Raw genomic sequence first — 24,035 nt, 5'->3', positions numbered from 1 at the left:
CACTAGTTCACCAGAGTCTTATATCTCAAACACTGTTTTGGGGGAGGCACGGTGGTTCAGTGGTAGAGCGCTTACTTCTGGTGCGTGGGGTTCCTGGTTCGGTCTCCGAAAAAGTAAGTTTTTTTGATGATCAACATCGTGTCCGTGTGTTTTCTTGGGGTTCTCCCGTTCCCTCCTAATTTCCTCATTCCACCAATTCTTCCATCATTTTTCCCTTCCTTTATTCCATTTCTCTTAGCCTGAAAGGCATAATCGTGCGACGTTAAACTTACAGATTTGTTTTCATTTCATTTCAAACACTGTTTAAATATTTTATGACTCATGGTAATTCTAAAGCTCTAAATTTGATAAAATGGTTGTGAAATAATGAAAGAGCATTTATCAACGATATTAAAGATACGTAAGTTATTATACAACATAGTCTGTTTTAATAATAAACATAATTTACATGTTGTTATACCACACCCTTACTGGACCTCCTGTGACTCAGAAGGGTTAAAATCAGGGCATAAATTTTCCACATAACGAGACGAGACGAAGAAACCATATTTCTCGTCTCGTCTCGTCTCTTGGGCAATACTATTCCAGCCGCCTTTACCCCCAAGTTTCTCTAGCTACCTAGTGATAATTTCAGGATTCCCCCAGGGGAAATTACAGTACACTGGGGGTAAAAAGTAGTTATGCAAAAATACTTCGAATTCGTATTGAACACAATAGGAATAGTATGGCCCCTGGAGAAAAGGAGGAATTTGTAGCTCGAATTTAAAATTCAAGAGCCACCCCCTCAAGTCCACCACTGCAGGTACCCATTTTACAGACACAATTGTTGACAAAACGAGAAAAAAACTCCCATCAAGAATAAAATCTAGATTGTTCAGTTAGTAGCTAGAGGTCATATTGACCACATTATCAGGACTCTTGGAATTCAATCTGAATTCATAGGATGTGTGGCGCACCGCGTTTTTTACTAGAGGTTCTGGGCTCATTCCCGAGGAAAACATAACCAAAGGTTGGGAAGTAGAACACATATAGGGGTCTATATTATAAAACTAAATAATTGAGTGTACTTAAGTACTAAAGTAGTTCGCGATTGTATGTGTGTCGTTCAGTTCCGTTAATATAGTTGCTAAAGACAACACCGTACTAGCACGAAAGTTTCTTCTAAAAAAAATTTACTTTTGAGGAAAACGAAATGAGGTAACACTGAAATGCACGAAATAGAGGGTTGGCTGGTTCGAAAGGGGTTGTTGACTCACAGAAAGAAAGGAGCGTGGGGGTTTCCTTTTTCTAGAGGGTTTGTTCTAGTTGATGAGACGAGATTTAGAATACAGAAAGAGACCAGCAACGAAAGAGTTTTCTGTGTGTCTCTGTGTATGTATGTATGTGTGTGTGTGTGTGTATTTGTAGGGTTGCAGGGTCTGGAGATTTGAGAGACAGAAAGAGAGGGTGAAAGAGTGAGAGAGTTTTGTCTGCAGAAGGCCATTCCCTGATTGGTTCTCGTGAAGCATCATCCATCATCAAGTACGGAGCAAAAGAAATAGGAGGGGAAACATGAGGGATTTGGGTGGGTGGATGGAAAGACACACACACACTAACACACGTACGCAAACTCAATACACACACTTTACAGAAACGGAAGATGATGCAGTTTTTTGTGTGAATTACGTAGTTCAAGCTTTTGCCTCATCTACACTCGGCGCTACTTGATCTTGTCACTTTGATTGGCACATCCTTTTGTTGGTAGAGATACGTTGGGAGACATGAAGGAGCGCGGCGAGAAGATTGAGAAACTGAACGCATGAGGAAAAAAAATAGATGGATCAACCCCCTTCTCTATGTTCTGTCTGAGCCTCTTCCAAACTCCATAGGCTTCAAGAAAACTTACGAAAAATACAAAAGAAAAATGGAAAAAAAACATACCAAGTAGAATGAAAAAAATATACTAGGAAGCTCCTAGTCTTTCTTCTCTGTTCTCGTTTTTTCCCTTCCAGAACTTCCTGGAAAATGACTAACATTTGTGATGTGAGCTTCCAGTAATGGAAAGTGCCAGACACTACTAAGAGGAAACGGATCGATCTATATGGAAGCAGTAGGATGAGGTAGAAAAATACAATAAAAAAAAAGAAAATAGTACTAAAAGTAGAAAGATGGAATGGGGAAAAGCACATATAGACAGTTACCAGAAAACGTGGCCTCAAGGGAAAGAGAGAAAGAGGGAGAGAGAGAGAGGAAGAAGAAGAAGAAGAAGAAAATATACCAAAAAGCAGTAGCATCAACTTTTGTGAAGACGAAAGAGGAAGGAAGGAAAAGGAAGGAGATGGAAAAGTGGAGATGATTGATGAGGATACACAGAATGTTGATGGCAAGAAATTGAGGCAAAAGTAAAGGAAAAGAGGGACAAACGGAAACAGGAGTGGGGGAGTGAATTGTAATGTGTACTTATCATTAATCTGGTCCTTTGGTTAACTCATCTTGGTGGTAATGACACTTGTTACCGATTTCTCTTCTCCAGCTTTTTCAACGTTAATGAAAATATCGTAATGTGTATGTTTGGTAATTGTAATATCGTCAAAGTTGTTGGCTTTAGTCTCCGAAGAACCCTGTCTCTCTTGCAAAATAGAGAGGCTTTTACCAATTTTTGGAACCAAATTTTCATTGAGATAAATGTGCTTTAAACTTCATCCTAAGTATGATTCCTTAAGAGTCTTCATCCCGACGAAATTAAAATACCGCTAATTTTACAGTAATTATGTGATATCTTCAAATAGATAAAAGATAATTGAAATATGAAACAAGAGCGCCCTAGACAATATTATTTTGCGTGAGGTACCATTATCACAAGTCACCTAAAATGGCTCAAAAATGGCTCGAAATCGAAAGCAGATAAGTGAGTCGTGATAACAGTATCTCATGTAAAATTATATTGTCTAGCGAGCTCTACTGTAAAATTAGCGGTATTTTAATTTCGCCGGGATGAAAACTCTTAAGTCAGAGTTTCTCAACCTGGGGGTCGCGAGGTGTTTCATGAGAGGACGCGAAGATAAGAGGAAGAGATAAATATAACTAGAATCTAATACCGGAAAATATTTTTAAACATTTTGAATTTTGTTCTGATAAGCATATTTTTGTTTTTATATATACTGTTAAGAACAACAAAAAAAATAGGTCTACTAAACATTTTCAGCAGGTGCAGAATTGTTTAAAAATCAATTTAAATAAAAGAAGTACGATATTAAACTAATGAGAACTGCATATTGAAATGCCAGAAAAATACAAATGCAACAAAACCTGCATATTGAAAAACAATTAAAATTGAAAGCTAGTGAGATACCTGAGCGTGTGATTTCACAAGTGCGGGAATATCCGATTCAATCTTTTTCTAACAACTGTCCAAGTTTTTTTTTTAAACCGAAATTAGAAATCACTTTATTTTTTTATATCATATGATCCACTTTATTTATTTATTTATTTATTTATTTTAATCAAGGGAGTTATGAAGTTTTAAAATTTTCAAACAGCCTCCATTTTGAAACAGTATGACGGATCGGATTCGATATTTGTAATATGAATGAACTGACCAAATTTGGTTTTAATCCATTCGCTTTTAGGGAAGTTACTGTATCCACTATGTACAAGAAATCGATTCAACTATTATAGAAATAGGTGGATATCGTGAGAACTCCGCAATAGGTATATTAAAGATCTTACACCAACTTATTACAAACCAGAAATCATAAGGGGGTCGCTGGCAAGAGGATGTGATAAAATGTGGATCGTGATAGGAATTAGGTTGAGAAACACTGCTTGCTCTAAGTGAACTGTAAGATCTTCAGTAAAATTAACAAGAAATTATTGTTAATTATTTTGTCATATAGTCATTATTAAATTATTATCCATCATAGACAAGAAATGCAGTTCATATTAAATTAAATTAATTATTATTATTACTATTATTTGAATTTATTAAGCGTGTCCTCCGTATGACGTAATTGTAATGTAACAGTGATAATATGTCTTACTCGTTCAGGCTCTGTGACTCAACTGCTGCCACCTGGTAAACTGAACCTATGCTTCTTAGAGGCGACGGATGCATGCAGGTCTTCGATGTTGCAATTGCTTTCCTGAAATGACAAAAATTGTGGACATTAGAACAAAGCACCATGTACTTTTGATGTTCACCTCGTATTTCTGGTTTTCAGCTAATTTTCTCCATTCTTTTTCATAACTACAATTCGAAAGCATTTGAGTCATTTTTCATTGGTATTATGTAAAGCGCGGTGAATTGTAACCAGGGGTGTAACCAGTAGATTTATTTGGGAGGGATCTGTCATTTTTGATGGAATGTACAAAGCCAAAATATATATTTTTGAGGCCTTAAAAACCAGAACATTTTGGTTTCCGTCCGCAAAACTAAAAACACAGTTTTCTAAGCTTTTATTCTCCATAAATATTATGTACTAGGTAATTTTTATTATGCTTTCCTGTGCACAAGATAAACAAGCTTTTCTGCATGGATTACTGAGACCACTGTTGCCAAACAACAGAAGTTTTCCCATGTCAAGGAATTTGATACATCCCTGTTCTAAAAATAACCACAGTGGTCACGTTTCCGTTCACGATACTAATTCTCGTATTGGCATAGATTGATAATTATTTTAAAATAGGCCTATATAAAATATTTTCATGCTTCATATTGGACATTATCTGCACAGAAGCACTCGATCAATCGATTGTAGCAGATGTGGTAGCAAGCTGTGCATTTGGTCATTCCGTACACGGAAGAGATACCATACTATTTTTCGATCGGTAAATAATTTACCGTAAATTTCTAATAATAACTTATGTAAATTTTGTTATTTTCAAATGATTGAAGCGAGGTAATCTTACGATGATGTTTTAAAGTTGGTCATTTGGGGGAACCAGGAAATCATTTGGGGGCCTGGCCCCGATGGGCCCTCCGTGGCTACACCCCTGATTGTAATGAATAACAAAACATTGATCACAGAAGTAAAGAATCCTTCGTATTACGCAATGAGGCTTTTCACTCTAACCGACAAGTAACTGCGCATCTCAATTTCATAGCCCATTCAAAATAACCGGCCTATACAGGATGGCCCAAAAGTAGGTATACAGTGCCGTACTGATCAGCTCATTGCATTTTATATTTCTTATTGTTATCCATCAGGTGGACTTAGTTTCTTCATTATTTGTTCTTAGTGTGTTTTTACTTACATCTTAAGCTCGGAAGAGCCGTAGCAAATAAACTCATAAACTAGAATGTTATACTTGATCAATGCAGGGGTGTATACCTACTTTTGGGCCACCCTGTACATTAAAACAGGTAGAATGTTGTACTGCATCTATCTATAGCTACAAATGAGGATGGGAATTCTAAACATAATTATATATCAAGTGTAAGGCAGTCTTTCTCAAACTGTTCTCCTCGGTTCGTTTGGAGATTCGCCATCTCTTTTTCAACACTGAGGCCTTATGGGATGCGGACCTAGAATTTACTGTGAGTTTCGAACAACATGAATTCTCGCCGGAAATCGAACCCGGCTCTTCTTCACCAAAGGCGCGTATGCTAACTATATAGCTACGAGAGATCCTCTTAGATTGAACATTAGTACTTTTAAAAATAAAATTAAAGTGAATCCCGTATCATACACTTTTCTTCAGAATCTCCAACGTATTTTGAAAATTACGAATATGATTTCACTTTCTCACCCAGGACTGACATTTTATATTGTCCCTAGAACATTCTGACTAATAAAACTGGACCCCGTTTCAAGAAAAGTTTTATAAAAACTGCTATAAAATAAAGCTAAAGTTATACCTTCAATTCGGGACAGGCCAGTGTACCCAATAGGTGGTGCTAAAGCAGCGGTAGGCAATCATTTTAGGTTTTAGGGCTATTTTTAATTTCAGAGATCACTGGCGGTCTGCTTATCTGCTCACTAAAGGGCGAGTTAAGCAGTAACAGACGATCGCGGTCGACACGTTGGCCATCCCCTGTGCTAAGGTAATGTTCTATACTTTCATTACCTCGGTACACAGAGGAAGTGACATAATCTTGGTCATTTTAACCCAAACTTTCCCCAGATACCCAATGTGACGTCTACCCCGTAAGCCCTTAATCAGTATTTCAATAAGGGTAAAGGAGAGTATAAATTCCGCCGTCACCAGAGGTCGAACTAGGGCCGTTCGGCTGATGACTTGATGGCTTATTGACAACTCTACATTATTTTACTACCAATTAGAGTATTACACCCAATAAAAAAAAAAATTCTAATATTTTTAAGAAAGTTGATATCTTTTCAGATTAGAACACCAGTGTTCCAGTGATAATTTGGGGTTATGAATTCGTTTAGGGACAATCCTACAATGGTGACAAGCACCAATCAAAGACCACTCACAGATGTCGTTCTTGAATATAAGATGTAATGTCAGGATTCTTTACTAATTGCTTATGCAGAAATGGTAAGTACCTAGGTAAACACAAATGAATTAACATAGAGTTATATAAATAAATAAATAATGAACTTCTAAACTCGTCCATTAGTGTACTATTGAAACGGTATTGTGTAGTTTTTATATAATAACTTGTATTTACGGGCAAAATGTGCTTTTAAAATATGCACAAGCTGTTCAAAAGGAAGAAGAAGAAAATATAAAGAGAAATAGATGTAATTTCTTTTCTGTTATTATGATTGATGTTCTGTTGTGATAGTGATATGACATGTTTTGTAAATCGTCATAGCAACGGAAAACATATAATATATAGAGAATCCATCTTGTGATATATACATGTACAATATTTAAAAGTGTGTAAATGCTTAATTTATTACGTACTACAATAAAAAAAGGTAATATCTAAATGAAGTGGGTTTTGATAAAACAGTAACCTAGATTATATATACGGACTGAGGGCTATAACGACATTTAAAATATGCAAAACAAGCATTAAGCTAATTACAAACTGGTATTTTTCATAGTAATACACCTTTAGTGGTCGTTATACTATCAGCAAGTTTTTCAATACAATATCTAAGCAGGGAGCACAACATTTACGCTGTACGCCTTTGTATTATGGAATGGAATCTTTGAATTTTACGTCCCACGGTTATGCTGGTTAGGCAAAAGGAGACGGTGATGATGAGAAATGGTGGAATGAAGAAAGTGGGAGGAAACGGGAGTATACCCACGAGCACGGTGTTTGGCCACCACAAAGTCCACACGGCTCGAGCTGGGATCGAACTAGGGACCCGAAGCACCGGAGGTGAACGCTCGACCACTGAGCCACCGCGTCCCCCCTACCCTTTGTATTAAATCTAAGTTAATACTATTAACATCATGTTCTATAATCTATACATAATTTCCTTGTTTCTTTATAAATGAAAGTATTTAATTGAAAATTGCATTGCTTTGTAACCGTATTTCACTAATGGACATTTTGGATTAATACTCTACATTTATCGCTGTTATTTGTGAGGAAAAACTACATGCGTTCTGTATAAAATTCCATTTACGGTCGAAACCAGTTATAACGACTTCTAAGGGACTGTAAATTTACGGTCGTTACAGCTTATAATCGTACAAACTGTTTTTTTTTTTTTTTTTTTTCATTTCTTGCTCAAAATTTCGTATCTAAGTCTTAGGTTGTACTATAAACTTACATGTTAATGAACAGAATAAAGCTAAAAATTAATAATAATAATAATAATAATAATAATAATAATAATAATAATAATAATAATAATAATAATAATAATAATAATAATAATAATAATAATAATGTACAGTACATACAATACAATAGTTGTGGAGTGGTACTGAAGAGAATTTTTTTCTTCTAATGTTTATAGAGTACGTACACCAATAATACTGTATGGCAATAAAATATAAAAACTTATAATAAGTGAGGAAAAAGTAACAATAGTGAAAGTGCGATGTCTGCCTGGACAATTTAACAGACATATTAATTTGATATTTATAATATGTACTGAAATCAAGAGTTTGAAAGCAAACTTTACATTGTTGTCAGCAATCTCCAAACATGGAACAAACAAAGATCAACATTGAACGTTATAGCCGATACATTTCTCCTATAATGTGATAAAAATACCGTATTTACTCGCGTAATTTTCGCACTTTTTTAGACGAAAAAAGTTGCTTTGAAACAAGGGTGCGTAAATTATGCGGGAAAAAATTAGCCACATCAGTGAACATCATCTAATTTTTCCCCAGTCAAAATAACACGAAAATACCGGTACACATTTTCTTTGTAGCAAGAATTGACAACAAACAACTAATTCTAAATTTATAGAAAAATAACATTAAAAATTGAGGAAAATAAAATATACAGAAAATACCCTTCAAGATTGGGATGCGAAAATTATGCGGGGGCGAAAATTACGCGCGTATTTACGGTAAGTCGTTTTATAAGTTCGTAATAAGCAATGTACTTAGCGATTTTTTAAATACAGTTTTTATTTAGGGTTTAGACGGGACTATATGATTTCGCCGTTATACCCAATACGTCGTTAAAAACGATGTAGTTATAACCGGCTTTGACTGTAATTGATTTTTATATTAGTATTTTTGGGAATGTTGAACAAACTAATGGGCTCTCCATTATTTTAAATGGGAATTAATGAACGATTATTACCTCTGGTTTCATCCTCAGTCAAGTAAGTTTATGGTGGGCATCCTGTCAGTAGGTTTCCTCGGAATACTCCCGTTTCCTCCCACTTTCTCATTCCCTAATTCTTCCATCATCATTCACTTACTTGAATCATCGTCTCCCTTAATCTAAAGGACATAATCATGGGAAATTAAAGTGAAAGATTTTATTTCATGAAAAGTAATAGAGTACGGTATCCATTGTTTTATGTGGGAGGTAATGTAAGCTCCATTATTTTATATAGGAATTAATTCAATCTTCATTTTTTATATAGGAATTAATTGAATCTTCATTATTTTATATAGGAATTAATTGAATCTTCATTATTTTATATAGGAATTAATTGAATCTTCATTATTTTATATGGAAATTAATGGGATCTCCTCAGGGCTGGATTAACTCATCTGAAGGCCCGGGGATAGAAAAAATATGTGGCCCCTGCTGACTACACATAAGTACATTTCTATGAAAGTACAATAGGAAAGTTAAGGGAATATATTTCATATTTTTGGTCATATTTTATTTTATGATGATGATTTTATCTTCAAGATTTTTTCTAGAAAGCCAGTTGAGATTTTGATAAGAGTTGAGGTTCCTCTCCACCTAGAGGCCCCCCTAAACCCCTCCCTCAATATGGCCCTGGATCTCTGTTATTTTATATGAAATTATATATGGGAAATCTGACATTTTCGTGATGAAAATAACTCCCTGCTGCGGATTCTCCTAAATTGAGGTATCAATATAATATATTGTCCCATATTATTAGGCAAAATTGGTAATCATTAGGAAAGGATCTAGTAGGCTAACGAATTTCAAAACAACCTCAAAATACACTCCGTTTCTCTATTTTCCAGCCCTGTTCAGTTCTTAGATAGAAAACAAAGTCATAGGTTAATTGTTTCATTGGAAAAGTCAACTCATTAGTTTAACGTCTCTTGATTAGGTTCAGTATGCTAACTGATACAAATGATAAACGCAGGGCGCAAAATTTCAAAATCAGTCGCATTCGTCAATCCAAAAATCATGCTAGCCAGTATCTCTCACATACAAATTATGAGAGTTTCTCCCCTCCCCCGGCCTTTGGTTTGACAAAGTAAGAGATTACATCAGGGCATAAAATTTCAAAACTAGACAATTCGATTATTCACGATTGGATTGGACAATTTGAATTTGACAATTCATATCAGTGATAATTATTTTCTCACTCAGTCACAATTATTTTCGTGCGAAACAGAAACTGCGCTGTTCTGTGAGTTTAGCGAAACAGAAACCATTCCCACTCAATACTGGTCGCCAGCTCTAAATTTCTAGTCGCCAATGGCGACCTGGCGACAGGAAATTTTGCGCCCTGATAAATGTATTTGAATTATAAGGGAGTGATTGAAATTAGAATGATAGAACGAACAACAGAGATATGAGAAAATCTCCAGACACGATATTGTTTACTGGTGATTCACATTGCCTTGAGTGGGCCCCTGTAGCTCAGTGGTAGAGCACTTTCTTCTGGTGCGTTGGGTCTCTAGTTCGATCCCCGGCCAAGTAAGTTTGTGGTGGACAACAGCGTTTCCGTGGGTTTTCTCGGGTTACTCCTGTTTCATCCCACACCATTCCACCATCATCATTACTCATCTGTTTCCCTGAGCCTACACAAAGACGTAATCGTGGGACGTTAGACTGAAAGATTTTACATCTCCTTGAAACGATTCAGAAACCGTTTATGCAGAGCGACAGTAGAAAAATTCAAGTTAATTTTACGGTACTACAGCATGCAAGATCTTAATTTCCGGGTATTTTTTACAGAGGAAGTAAATTGAAAGTATGATATCCTAATCAGGGGCATACGGAGAGAGTGTGTCCTGAGGGTCCGGATCCCCCCCCCGGAAATCCCGACTTTTTTTCTAAATGTAGTCTACTTTTAGGGGCAATTTTAGAAATGTTTATATAATTTAGCCTCAAATTGTATTTGGGCCCCCCGAAACGCTTTAGACCTCTCTCGAAATAAATTCCTGCTTGCGTCCCTGTTCCTAATTGCCAGATATTTCACAGTAAAATTAATTTTAAATTTGTATGATGTGTTGATGGTATGAGGCTAAATCTAATTAGCTGTTAAATCACCAATGGTGTGGGACTGAGGCAGGGGCGGTTCTAGAAGGTAAAAATTTGGATGCCATCCAGACCCTAGGCTATCTATGATAGGTACAGTATTATTTCATGAGTTCATTATACAGTTTCAAAAATATATAAATAATAGCTTAAATTATTTTTGTCACTCAAAAACTGGAGGGCCTAGGCCCCTCGGCTAGAACCTCCACTGGACTCAGGTTGTTAAATGAGGTTGAGAGGGCCAATATGTGATTTAAGATAGAATTTGTTGCTGTTTTTGGAAAATAGTCACCTGTGACTGTTTCTTACAAAGTAAAAGAAGAAAAAAAAAGTTACGTGGACCATAGTTTGAGAAGAATTACACAAAATCGACAAGTTACATACATATTTACAATGAAAAGAGTTGGATAGCGTTACGGTACTTCTGCTTTATCCAGCCATGGAAAGCGATGGTATCAATTAATTTCATTGACTCGTAAGAGATGCAATTCCGCTCCCATCACTCATTAGCTTTACAAATACGTTATCCTCTAGATTGGCTTTTGTTCCAGTGTGTGTGTGTATCTGTGTGTGTGTTTTTGCGTGTATGTTTGTGTATATGAAACGAGTGTTTTACTCTAATCCCACATTCCCATTAGTTCGATTCAGAGTATTACAGCGCCTAACCAGGAGACAATTAAGGTATTGGAACAGACCAACCGACTGACCAATGTAATTGCCACGATTAGCATTTCAATCAACAGATTCCGAGAACTCGCGAGGGTCGTGCTCGGAGGGAGGGGGGGAGACCAAACTCCTGGACAAAATCAAACGAATTAATGAGACAATCCTTACAATCCGTTTTTAGCTTTCTGCACTATACATACGTATATGCACACACATATACACACACTTGTAAATACATATGTTTATAGATCATATGAGTGATTGGTTTCAGTATCTGGTATCGACCTATAAATAAATAAATCTATAAATGCTGGTGGTGTGAGGTTAAGCCTTCTATAAAGCTAGACATGTGTAGGTACTGTGAGGTTTTGGTACCTGCTATGTGCAAACTATACTGTATATATAAGTTATTACTAGGCTAATGCTTTTATAAATGTATAACATTTTTTTGTATCTCTTAGAATTCCTTTCTCCTTGCTTTGACTCGGCAAAATCTACAATCATATCTTCAGAAGTCCAGCTTCCTAGCCAAGGACTATTCGAAGGATAGAAATGTTAACCCTTGTAGTAATTCTTTAACTCACGAAATTTCCCAGATAAAGTACTATTATTATTATTATTATTATTATTATTATTATTATTATTATTATTATTATTATTATTATTATTATTATTATTATTATTATTATTAGGTATTAGATATACAAATCCCAGGTAAGTAAATGGAAACAAATAAAAAATTAAGAAGAATGGAGGCCTTGTAAGTAAAACGTAGGCTATACAAAGTCATCAGTGTTCAAGAAGATGCTGTCTACAATGCACTGAGAAGAATGAGTCGATGGTCGTAGTGAGTCGGTGGATCATAATGTGTCGAAGAGTCTGAGTGGGTCACGGTAGGTGGTGGGTCGGAGTGAGTCATGTCCTGTTGACCAACGACCAAAATGACCCACTCGTTCTCTAGACCCTATAGCTTGGGATCCTAACTACATGCTCTCGTATGGAAACGAACCTGGGTCTTCCAGTTAAAGATGCGTATGCTATCCCCATTGCCACAAAAGAGCTCATAAACCTGAAAGAACCCGGTCAGGATGATTGGACATACGATTCGAACCCAGTACTTTCGATTCAGAAATAAGAAATGTCATCAACAGACTATGCTGTTCGTAACATGTTTGTAGCCTACGAGGATGTCCATTTTTTTTGCAGGTAAACGAGTGTAAACCTCTTTGAACCCCTCCGCAATATTAGCACATTTATTTACATGTTTACTTAAGTCAAACATCACCAAACTATAACGATAAATAATTCTACAATCACAGACACGATATCTTAATTGCTGTTTCAACACGAGTTAAAGGTTTATAATGGAAAATTCTCCAGGGGTACTGAATACAACAAACTTATAACACGTTCTTGGTAGAGCATTTATTATGACAGAAGAACAGTGTATCTTTGACAAGCGAAACGCTTCTTGTGATTTAAGTAACAACCTTCCCTAATAACGTCTGTACACGGAGTCGCCTCTGTTTAACTGCAGTGAGCATATTTTGCCGAGGAACGCGCGCTCGCCATCTTGGATTCAACACAGCTGGGTTCCCCTTGCGCCTGTAGAAAAACAAGCAACTTCGTTTCACGACCACTATAGCAAGAAACGAGAAAAGAAAAAAATAGGTAAGTTAACACATGTTTTAAAAATATATAGAATTCGTCTAGTTTTCTTTTTTTAATATCTAAGCCTGTTTTTGCATGTTTAGCACACTGTTTGATTATCTTCATCTTCCTTCTAGCCGTATTTCGTCATGCGAACGTGATATTCTCATGTGATTTTAGTGGTTTTTCTTTCTCTCTCTGTGTGTGTGTTTATTTCTTTCAAATAGGACACGTGTATAGATTGTAGCTTGTGAATACCGGTGACCAGTTCCTGAAAAATCAATATGACGTTATCACTAGAAAATGTGACGTCCTAAGCTATAAACAATAATTCAGTTAAAAATAAACTAGTGTTTTGATAAAGAAAAACCATTGTATTATTATTATTATTATTACTGGATAGCAAAGTCCAAAGGTGAAACAGACACATGTAATCGTACTGAGCAGATCGAGACCGCCGTGGCTCAGTAAACCCTAATCCCGGGTTCGATTTCCGGTGAGAGAGCCTTTGGAATTTTTTGTTCTTAGTCTTTCTGTGTTAATGTCTCTCTCTTCTTTACAACTCCTGAACAGTTAACGAAGATTAAAAATAAAAACCTAAACTTCTTTTATTTTTTTTAAAAGAGTAGTAGAGCTCAACTCTGGTACATGAAATACCTGGTTCGATCCCAGCTCGCACCAAATGAGCTGTGGACAAACACCATATGCCTGGGATTTTCTCGGGGTTTTTCCGTTTCCTCCTACTTTCTTCCAGGGCCGGTTCCATCATATGCGCAACACGTGCATTTCCACGGGGCAGCAGGTTCCGAGGGGCAGCACAACTATATTATTTAAAATAAATATTTCTTGTTGGAAACAGACTTCGTGATGATGGTAATTAAATTTACTAAGCTGAACTTCTATTTGAATACTACATTCATAAATCATGTTTAGATCGCATTAGTTTACGGGTACATAGACAGTGCTAAAGCAAGTGATCAAACAAATTCCAACATGAATTACTTGATTGTTGTCAAATACAAGAACACAATTCTCGAACAGTAGCGAACACCTGTTCCATTTAGTTAGTTATCACAGTTTTGATATGAAAACTAATCTTGTCTTTGTCACAAAAAAGTCCGAAACAAGTTTTTAATTTTTTTAACAGATGTAGAAGGAAAATCAAGAAATAAAGATAAAAGAGCTAGTTGCACTGGAATTGCAAACTAATTTATTGAGATTGAAGCTCTATATTGACTTCTATAAAAAGGATTACAATATTTCCTCTGCAGGTATGTTTGCTTTATCTTTCACTAACATAACAGATTATTATTTAAAGAAAAAACAGACACAACGAGATTACATTTGTAGTGTTTATGCCTTTCTGAGTGCGAGTGCATTTACCCTGTCCTTCGTTGTTAATGTTAGGCTAGCATACTTAAAATCGTAGCTTTTAAGATTTGTCCTTTCTAGAGAAAGGGAGGGTGACAAATAATGCCATTGCAGGGGGCGGTAAATTGCGTAGGGCCGACCCTGATTCTCATTCGAGAAAATTTAGAATACATGCCGTACAATAACCACCACACGTGTTAGAATAGTATGAAACTGATACTTAAAATATGTCATCATCAAAGTTTCCATTTTGACATTTGTAAGACGACAGAGTGCGCAGTATACTGTAGTTAATGACAAATAACCGCAGATGGGACGTATTTCAATCAAAATGTCAGATTGAGCTTAACAAAATAACACAGTCAAAACGTAAATTCACATGCGTAGTTTTCGAAAAGAACCAGAGAAACTAATATTTATGGCCCTAAAAATGTCTATCTTTGCTTGTCTAGCTTTTTTTTTTTTTTTTTTTTGGTGTAGCAGATTGTTTATTTGCTTATGACTGTTTATATACTATTTAAAAAACACTGTTATATAGCAGATAGACCCCTAGTGTGTACCGCTGTTGTTTTCTTCCATCGATAGCACGTACAATTCTAACAATGACACAGATATTCCTAATATCAATACACATGTTACTTGTAAGATACGTGTCTAAGATCAAAAATCAAATTTAAAAAAAAAAAATCTCTTTGTATTCTCATTTAGAAGTAAACGGACACGTTGGCTGAGTAGTACAGAGTTCTTCTGTCTATCAAAGAGTTCTTAGTACGATCTCCGGTACGAAAAGTTCATGGTCGTGGTCAGTAGCGTACGCAGGAATTTGTTTCGGGGGTGTCCAAACTCAATAGGAAGGTATTTTATATTAACATTTCTAAAATTGCCCCTAAAATTAGGCTAAATTTATAGAAAAGTCGAAATTTCGGGGGGGGGGTCCGGACCTCCCAGGACACACACCCTGCGTACGTCTCTGGTCGTGGTGTTTCAACTTTTTCTCATCATCCACTTTTTGGTATCATCATCATCACCCCTCCCTGTTTCTCCTTATTAAGCCTACAAGGCAGCGTTTCTCAATATGTGGTTCTAGAGGTTTGCACTTGTGGTCGTTTTAGATTGAAAATTAATTTTTGAAAAATGACAGCAAACATTTTAATAATTACGTATTTACTTGATAATATATTATACCTCTAAAAATGACTTAATATGTATTTTAAAACTAATAGGTATTAATTTTACACCAAGATAAAATTAATGGAACCCTAATTAATATTATTTAAATATATAAATATATTGCTCAGTATATGCTCAGAACATTTTTAAAATGTTAAAGTTTTTGAAGGGTATAAAAGTAAGGTGGTCCGTAGAATTTTTTGACTTATTATAAATATAGCCTCCAGTTGAAATAGTTTGAGAAATGTTGCTATAAGAAACAACCGTGAAATATTGAAGAAAATATTTATTTATTTATTTATTTATTTATTTATTTTTTATCAGTGCGTATGACTGACTCAAATACACCGTAGATGCTGCTAGTTGACACAATTACATTTACTTTACGGAGAGCTTATCTTTTTTCTTCTGCTTATTTTAGCCAAATACAGACAGTACTAGTTTGATAAGCTTTCTCTTCAATATTGAATAAGTACTTTAAGAAAATTTTAGAAACAGCACGAAAGAACGAAAAGACCTCGAAAACAGACGCATCATTTGGGGCAATTACCTCCTTGATTTTGAGGTATATATGCATTTCAATCAATAAAATAAAATAAAATATTTAAGTTCGACGTCCCACGTTTATGGCGGCTAGGCTAAAGAAGACAGTGATGATAAATGAATGAAATGGTGGAATGAAGAAAGTAGAAGGAAACGGGAGAACTCGGGAAAATCCATGTACAAGGTGTTTGTCGACCACAAAGTTCACTTGGCGCGTGCTGGGATCAAACCAAGACCCATGCACCAGAAGTGAAAGCTCTACCACTGAGCTATCGCAATTTTAATCAATAGTATGTACTAATGAAAAATACTACGGTACTTACCATGCTTACCGTACCTACTTATCGTATATTGAAATCTTGCTTTGTTATGGACCATTGGAGTTGGATATCCCGAATTCTAAAGAACCTGACAGAGGATATGGTGGAAAGGAAAAGGGAGGAGGGAGAAGCGTAATGCAGAGAGGTATTTAAACAGATATCCTCCACTAAACTACCCTTATTCATCTTATGAAAAGCTGAAATTTAAAAATTTAGTCAAGACACGTTGAGCGGTGTGGTCTTTAGGCAAGAACATCAGGGCGAACAGAATCTGAATTCTTTTGATTGTGTAAATTCATTAAAACCTGGAATTCGGATTACTTTATGATCACACTCTGTGCTTGCCTATAGTCGCTAGAAAGTAAAAATAAGCAGAAAAATTAGTAACCTGTATCTTGGGTGTACCAAACAATTCGTGGAATATACCTGCAACCTTTATTTTTTGGCGCTGTAGAGTGCAATGGTTGGCTTTGAATTGCACAGGTAATGTCCAGGTATAAGCGTCTCGAGTATTGTTACAAATCACAAATCGTGCGAAGCCCGAAGAGGTAAACAACAAATAATTGACAATAATGCCAGAAGAGGTCATTGACTGTCCTTATACACACCTTTATTGCTTTGCTTTCATGAAAACAAAGTTATACTGAGGAACAAAGACACGGAAAAGAATACGCAAAGGAAACACATTCAATGAATTCTTGGTTATTTCTGTAGTTGAAGGACAACTACAGAACTCCTTTCCAGTTTTATAGATATTTTTGTATGCCACCTGTAAAAGGAAACAAGTAACAAATAGGTGCAAAACTGCCTTTCTGAAAATTGTCTTTTTTTTTTTTTCGTCTGTCAACTGTCACAAACGCGATACAAAACGTTTAGGAATGGGCACGAGTCGAGCTAAAACTCGACTCGACTCGAATTAGACTCGAGTTTCGAGTCGGAATCAAAGGCAATTTTTTCGAGTTGAGTTTCGAGCCTAGTCACTGTTTTTGATGTCGAGTTTCATAAATGACTCGCTCGTTGAGCTCGTTTTAACTTGTTTTGTAATCCTGGCCTGATTAGACTCGAAAGCGAAACCCATGAGAAATGTAAGCAGTAATGTGGAGTACTTTTAGTGTTACTCACCAGAGGGAATACTAGTCGCGTCTTGTCTTGTCTTGATATCGAGACGATAATATATTTTTATAAAGAGACAGCCTCAAATGTCATGAGCACCAATTAAGTACTAGGTCTATTGTAGCTCTTACCATCAAGACTGAAAATGAAATGAAATCTTTAAGTTTTACGTCCCACGGTTATGCCGGTTAGGCTAAAGGAGACGGTGATGATGAGAGATGAGTGAAATGGTGGAATGAAGAAAGTGGGAGGAAACGGGAGAATTCCGAGAAAACCCACGAGCACGATGTTTGTCCACCACAAAGTTCACTTGGGGGGGGGCTGTGATCGAACCCGGGACCCCAAGCACCAGAGGTGAACGCTCTACCACTGAGCCACCGCGCCCCCCTACCATCAAGACTGAGACCTGCAGGTCGAATTTTTGAGGCCAAACAGAAATCCAACCCGGGCAGTGATGTCAACCGTCTCGGCTCGGTTCAGCTGAGCGAACAGCTCCAGCCTCTCAATTGGGATGAGCCATCGACTGGGCTTAATTGAGCCGATGTCTCGAACCGGCTTGGTTAGGATAAGCCACCTACTTAGGCTCAAGTGTGGCATCGGCTCGATCCGGCTCCGTTGAAACAAGTCCATCGACTCAGCTCGACTCGGCTCAACTAAGCCGGCGACAAAAGCGGCGTCGTTGGAGTGAGGCATCAGCTTGGTTCGGTTCGGCTCGGATGAGCCATCGGCTCGAGCCGGCTCGGTTGGATGAGCTGTTGGCTCGGCTCACTTCTCGGTTCGGCTCGATAGTGAATGAGTTGTGAGCCGACTTTTAACAACCCTAAACTCGGGTAGAGCAGTTTTGAACATGTTTGGCCAGTGGCCTATAATTTTAAACAATTTTTGGCTCGAGCCCAAATACTTGCTCCTCCTGAACTCAAACCCACAACCTGGTAAACGATGTCATTGCCTCCTGAAGACTTCCAGACGACCGAGTTCGTCAGGTAACTAGTTTTTAATATTCAGATACAAACCGCATATCTTTCATGGTTACATACGGTGTTATAATAATAATAATAATAATAATAATAATAATAATAATAATAATAATAATAATAATAATAATAATAATAATAATAATAATAATAATAATAATAATGTAGTACTAGTAGGCATATCATTCATAATTATATTGTCTATGTAGTATACTTAAAGAGAGTACTTGTAACTACACACAAGATTTACGTGCCTGAAGTTGTCCCCCCCACCTCTCCCAAATTACACCAAACGTTGCACATCGTTAGTGCATCGTTAGTGCACGTTAGTGCACTCAGAACTAACGTTAGTGCTATCAGCGTGTACAACATATTGAAGATTTTTGGTGGGGGGGCCAACTTCATATGAAGTTAGCCCCCCACCCACCTTTATGCAGACACATTTTCACAAAACTTAGCACATCGTTAGTGCATCGTTAGTGCACTTAAACACACTAAGCACTACCGTTAGTGCTACCATATTTTAGGATTTATTCAAGATTTTCGGTGGGGGGGCCAACTTCAGAAATATCAAATTCTATACAAATAGAGGTAGAAACATGGGTTTAACGACAATCGTTAGTGCATCGTTAGTGCACTTAAACGCACTAAGCACTAACGTTAGTGCTACCATATTTTGGGATTTATTCAAGATTTTTGGTTAGATGTCAACTTCAGAAATATAAAATTCTATACAAATAGAGGTAGAACCATGGGGTTAACGGCAATCGTTAGTGCATCGTTAGTGCACTTAAACGCACTAAGCACTAACGTTAGTGCTACCATATTTTGGGATTTATTCAAGATTTTTTGTGGGGGGGTGCAACTTCAGAAATATCAAATTCTATACAAATAGAGGTAGAAACATGGGGTTAACGGCAATCGTTAGTGCATCGTTAGTGCACTTAAACGCACTAAGCACTAACGTTAGTGCTACCATATTTTGGGATTTATTCAAGATTTTTGGTGGGGGGCCAACTTCAGAAATATCAAATTCTATACAAATAGAGGTGGAAACATGGGGTTAACGGCAATCGTTAGTGCATCGTTAGTGCACCTAAACGCACTAAGCACTATCGTTAGTGCTACCATATTTTAGGATTTATTCAAGATTTTTGGTGGGGGCCAACTTCAGAAATATCAAATTCTATACAAATAGAGGTAGAAACATGGGGTTAACGACAACCGTTAGTGCATCGTTAGTGCACTTAAACGTAGTAAGCAATATCGTTAGTGCTACCATATTTTGGAATTTATTCAAGATTTTCGGTGGGGTGGGCAACTTCAGTAATATCAAATTCTATACAAATAGAGATAGGAACATGGGGTTAACGGCAATCGTTAGTGCATCGTTAGTGTACTTAAACGCACTAAGCACTAACGTTAGTGCTACCACATTTTGGGATTTATTCAAATTTTTTTGGTGGGGGCAACTTCAGAAATATCAAATTCCATACAAAGTGTCAGTATTTTCAGGAAGCACTAACGAATGCACTAATTACTTTGTTAGTGCTTGAAGTGGACGCAAATTCACGCTGACCACCAAAGATATTTTACTTGTAGCACCTACACTAATTTAGCACTAACGTTAGGGGTTGGTGCACGAAGAAGCACTAACGATGCACTAAGGATTGTACTAGGAGTGATCATTAGTGCTTTTTAATTTGGTAGAAATTTGACACAGTGAAAAACTCCCCTTAAATTTCTTATGCGTTTTTCCTGAGATGTAACTGGCCATAACTATACTAATAGTGTTCGTTATTGGTTGAAATGGGGGCGCCAAGTTCATGAAGGCTTCCAAAGTTTTTTTTTTTATTTACTTGTAGGACCTACATTAATGAAGAAGTAACGTTAGGTGTTAGTCCACTATGAAGGAGTAACTATTTCAGTAGAAGAGGTCATTAGTGCTTTTGATTTTGGCGGAAATTTGACGCAATGAAAAATTCTCCTTGAATTTCTTATGGAATTTTTGTGGCATAAAATTGGCCATATCTACAGCATTAACAGAACTATGAGTGTTTTGCAGAAGCGCTAACGATACATTAACGAATGGACTTATTTTTCGTTAGTGCTTGAAGTGAGAACCAAGTTCACGCTGGCCCGCAAAGGTTTTTTACTTGTAGCACCTACACTAATGAAGCACTAAACTTACGTGTTGGTGCACTAGTGTGTCGGTTTCTTAAAATAATAGAAGGTTTCTTTAAAAAGTTGACTTGCTGTCATATCTTACATTATTCAAATATGTGGAGGTTTTAAAAAGGAAGGAAAACGTTACTATTTCATTAGTGATATTCTAATGTGAGTAATTGGTTAGAAACCTGATTTTGGTAGTATAGTGGTTTATTATTTAATCTTCATTAATTATATTTCAATTTGATACAGATTTATGAAATGACAAATCAAATATTATAAAAATAAAACTTCACCAAGATCTGAAGGATCTGGTAGTATGAAGTGGCCTATCTGGAGACCTCCATGAGAAATGATAAATACATTCTCATATCAATAACAAATTCAACTTAAATAAAAGGTTAACTTACATGAAATAAAACGGATAATTCTCAACTCTCATCAGCCAGAAGTACTTCATGTTTCTTTCGTAGCTATTTCGTCGCTTCTCTGTCCCTTCTCTGTCGCTTCTCCCCGACAGTAAAATTTGGGAAGTATTTATATGAAAGATGAAGTACTTTCACTGGCTTTTACTACAAAACAACTAGGACGTCATACATCCTTGAGTTCTATTTCTAAGTTGTTTTTGTATTTGAAAGTTTTCTTCACAGTCTATCTATACACTATATATATAATATCTGTACATACATGATTAAAAGTTTTTTTTTTATGCCTTTAATTTTAATGATAAAAATTTTAATATTTCATAGATTTTTAAACGTTGTTAACAATAGTTAACACATAGCCCTCTCTTCGTTTTAAAAGTTCTCTTATTTGTATAATTTTTGTATCAAATAACGAAGAGAACGACTTTTTAATATTTCATAGACAACATACACTATGGGTGGTGTCTATGTAGTGAGGTTCCACTGTATGAGATGTTTGTAAAAGCACTGAAAGCACTAGAAAACACTTTCACTAAAGGAAACACTGAACACAAGTGTTTGTAAACAAGGAGAAAGTTTGTTGACAACCATCAATGACGTCATGTATGCAACGGTAGCTGGAGGAACAGCAAGAGTTGTAAATGGTGGAGTGGGTGATACTTGCCCATCTGAGAGGATGAAGATAAAGATGATGATGACGCATCTAATCTTTGATTGAAGAACCTTGCAGTGAATCTCATAACGTCTGATTCTATGGGACGTCTTCCATGAATCACGTGGAGAAGGCTCTGGCAGGGGCGTCGACTGGGTGAACGTTGGACACATCTAATAGGAGGCGGTGATCTTCTAAGATGGCCAGTCTCGAAGATAACTGCGACGAGCGATGTGTGAGGAGATGTTGTAACATCGGTAGGATGCGAAGAATCAAAGTCTGGACCCTTGCTGGAAACTTGTCCTTAGCTGGAGAACCAATAATGACGAAAGGACTAGGTTGGAAACACTGCTACAGTTGATGATTCTGTCCTTAGCGCGCTTGTCAGGAACAGTGATGCAGGGTTGTTAAAGATGCGTAGAATCATGGTGAGCGAGAGATGATGAATCGGAAGCTTGGCGTGATACGATGCAGATGTAGTTACTGCCTTGCTCTCAGGCTGTAGATGATGCTGGAACCGGAAAACTGGAACAGCGGCTGGAAGGAGCATCTTCTTCTCACTGGAACTAGGAGTCAAACCTGGTAGCGGAATGACGATGGAGAAGACATCTTCTTCTTCCTGAGACCATGTGTTATCAATCTTGGAAACAGATTGATGGCGTCTCCGGGGCTGTGAAGTTCTCTGAGATCTGCTACTGGAACTGCCATGAAGTCGGTTGAACTCTGGAACTGGGTCTGGAACTACCATGGAGTCGTCTGGATACTGGAATGGCGTCATCTGGCGTCTGATTGCGATGGACATCTCGTCTTGGGAAGAGGTCATCCGAGGTCAAATCGTTGTCCCCAGGAAGGCTAGTTGATAGCTTCTTATTGCGGTACTCATATAGCAGTTGAGTGTGTAGAGAGTGAGATATGAGAATTAAAATTCGATAAATACTAATATAAAATATATATATATATATATATATATATATATATATATATATAAGGAAAAAGGAAAATTGGGAATGGGTTGGTGACCCGATAATGTAACTAGGATGGGATAATGGGATATTATTATCAATATCCTTATACACATAGTAACTCAATATATGAATGTGTTATATATTTACATCACATATTACACAGATAATACATTCTGTGCAAAGAATCTCAGAATTGATATATATGAAAATTAAAATTGAAAATATATAAATAGAGACATATTACACTAAAAGATCTATATATTTAAGAATATAGTGAATATAAATTTCATTTCTTTGGTTATATTATTGAAAGTAAATATCAGATGCGATAACTAGTAAAAATGAAATAGGAAAATGAAAATTGAAATTTTAATGAATTGAAATAAGCTAAATTGTAATGTAAGTCACTTAAATTGTAATGAACCTTTTCTAAGGAATATTTATAACAAAATATTCGTATTAATTTTCGTAAAATTTTGTTTTGCATAAAAGAAATAAGGCATTTAAACAAAATACTATTTTAGGGTGGGAAAATTAACCTACTAAGTTTTGGGAATTGAACGAAAAAGAAATTATAAATAATTTCGCCGAAAGTGAAAACTGTATGCGTGGACTGACTGAACGCACGTGACCTAGTTAAGGCGTAGAACTTTCGAAACTATGACTACAAACATTACTTATTAAAAGTGAAATGGCTATGGAAAGTGAAAGTATGTGATAATATGAAAAGATATACGAAACAAAATAAAAGTAATCCAACACCATAAAAAAATTACCATATATATATAGATAAGAATAAATGATTAATAATAATACTAATACTAAAATAATCTCATCTCTACTGAAAGGAAATATCTATGTATTTCTATAAACAAGGAATAAATTAACATATTATGTTTAGATGATTAGAGATAATATATGTGTTTAACAGAAAACACTAAAATAAACTCGATAAAAGAGTTTTGTTTGAATAGGATTATTTCGAGGCTTGATTCGCCATAAATTTGCGATATTTGGCCTGAAACAATGGATCATGCGGAACATCTGGAATGTATAACTTAAGACGTTCCTGTGCAATATTCTGTAAATTGCCGTCAATATCTAAAATATATTGGTTATTGTCATTCGTCTTGGCTTTAATGGTATAAGGCCCTTGATATTGTTCTCGAAGACTAGGAGACTCACCACGTTTTGTATAGAGACGTCGAACCATGACCTGATCACCTGGTGT

The 24,035-nt window shown here is 36.3% G+C and overlaps 2 long non-coding RNA genes across 3 annotated transcripts in view; one reads left to right on the top strand and one right to left on the bottom strand.

The window, feature by feature from the left end:
- The window catches only part of LOC145678871 (uncharacterized), a 290,898-nt gene that overhangs the window by 11,009 nt on the left and 255,854 nt on the right, over positions 1 to 24,035 (bottom strand). The window contains exon 3 of the long non-coding RNA XR_014130467.1: positions 4,020 to 4,121. This is a non-coding gene — a long non-coding RNA (uncharacterized LOC145678871). The remainder of the gene's footprint in view (positions 1 to 4,019; positions 4,122 to 24,035) is intronic.
- The window catches only part of LOC145678869 (uncharacterized), a 335,623-nt gene continuing 324,137 nt past the window's right edge, over positions 12,550 to 24,035 (top strand). Inside the window, exon 1 of one of the 2 annotated variants that reach the window (XR_014130464.1) lies at positions 12,550 to 13,123. This is a non-coding gene — a long non-coding RNA (uncharacterized LOC145678869). The remainder of the gene's footprint in view (positions 13,124 to 24,035) is intronic. The other variant, XR_014130463.1, reaches the window with a different exon arrangement.

This window comes from Thermobia domestica, chromosome 2 (assembly GCF_964235325.1).
Source record: "Thermobia domestica chromosome 2, izTheDome1.hap1.1, whole genome shotgun sequence".
NCBI classification, from domain to species: Eukaryota; Metazoa; Arthropoda; class Insecta; order Zygentoma; family Lepismatidae; genus Thermobia; species Thermobia domestica.
This window is presented reverse-complemented; position numbering and strand designations above follow the sequence as displayed.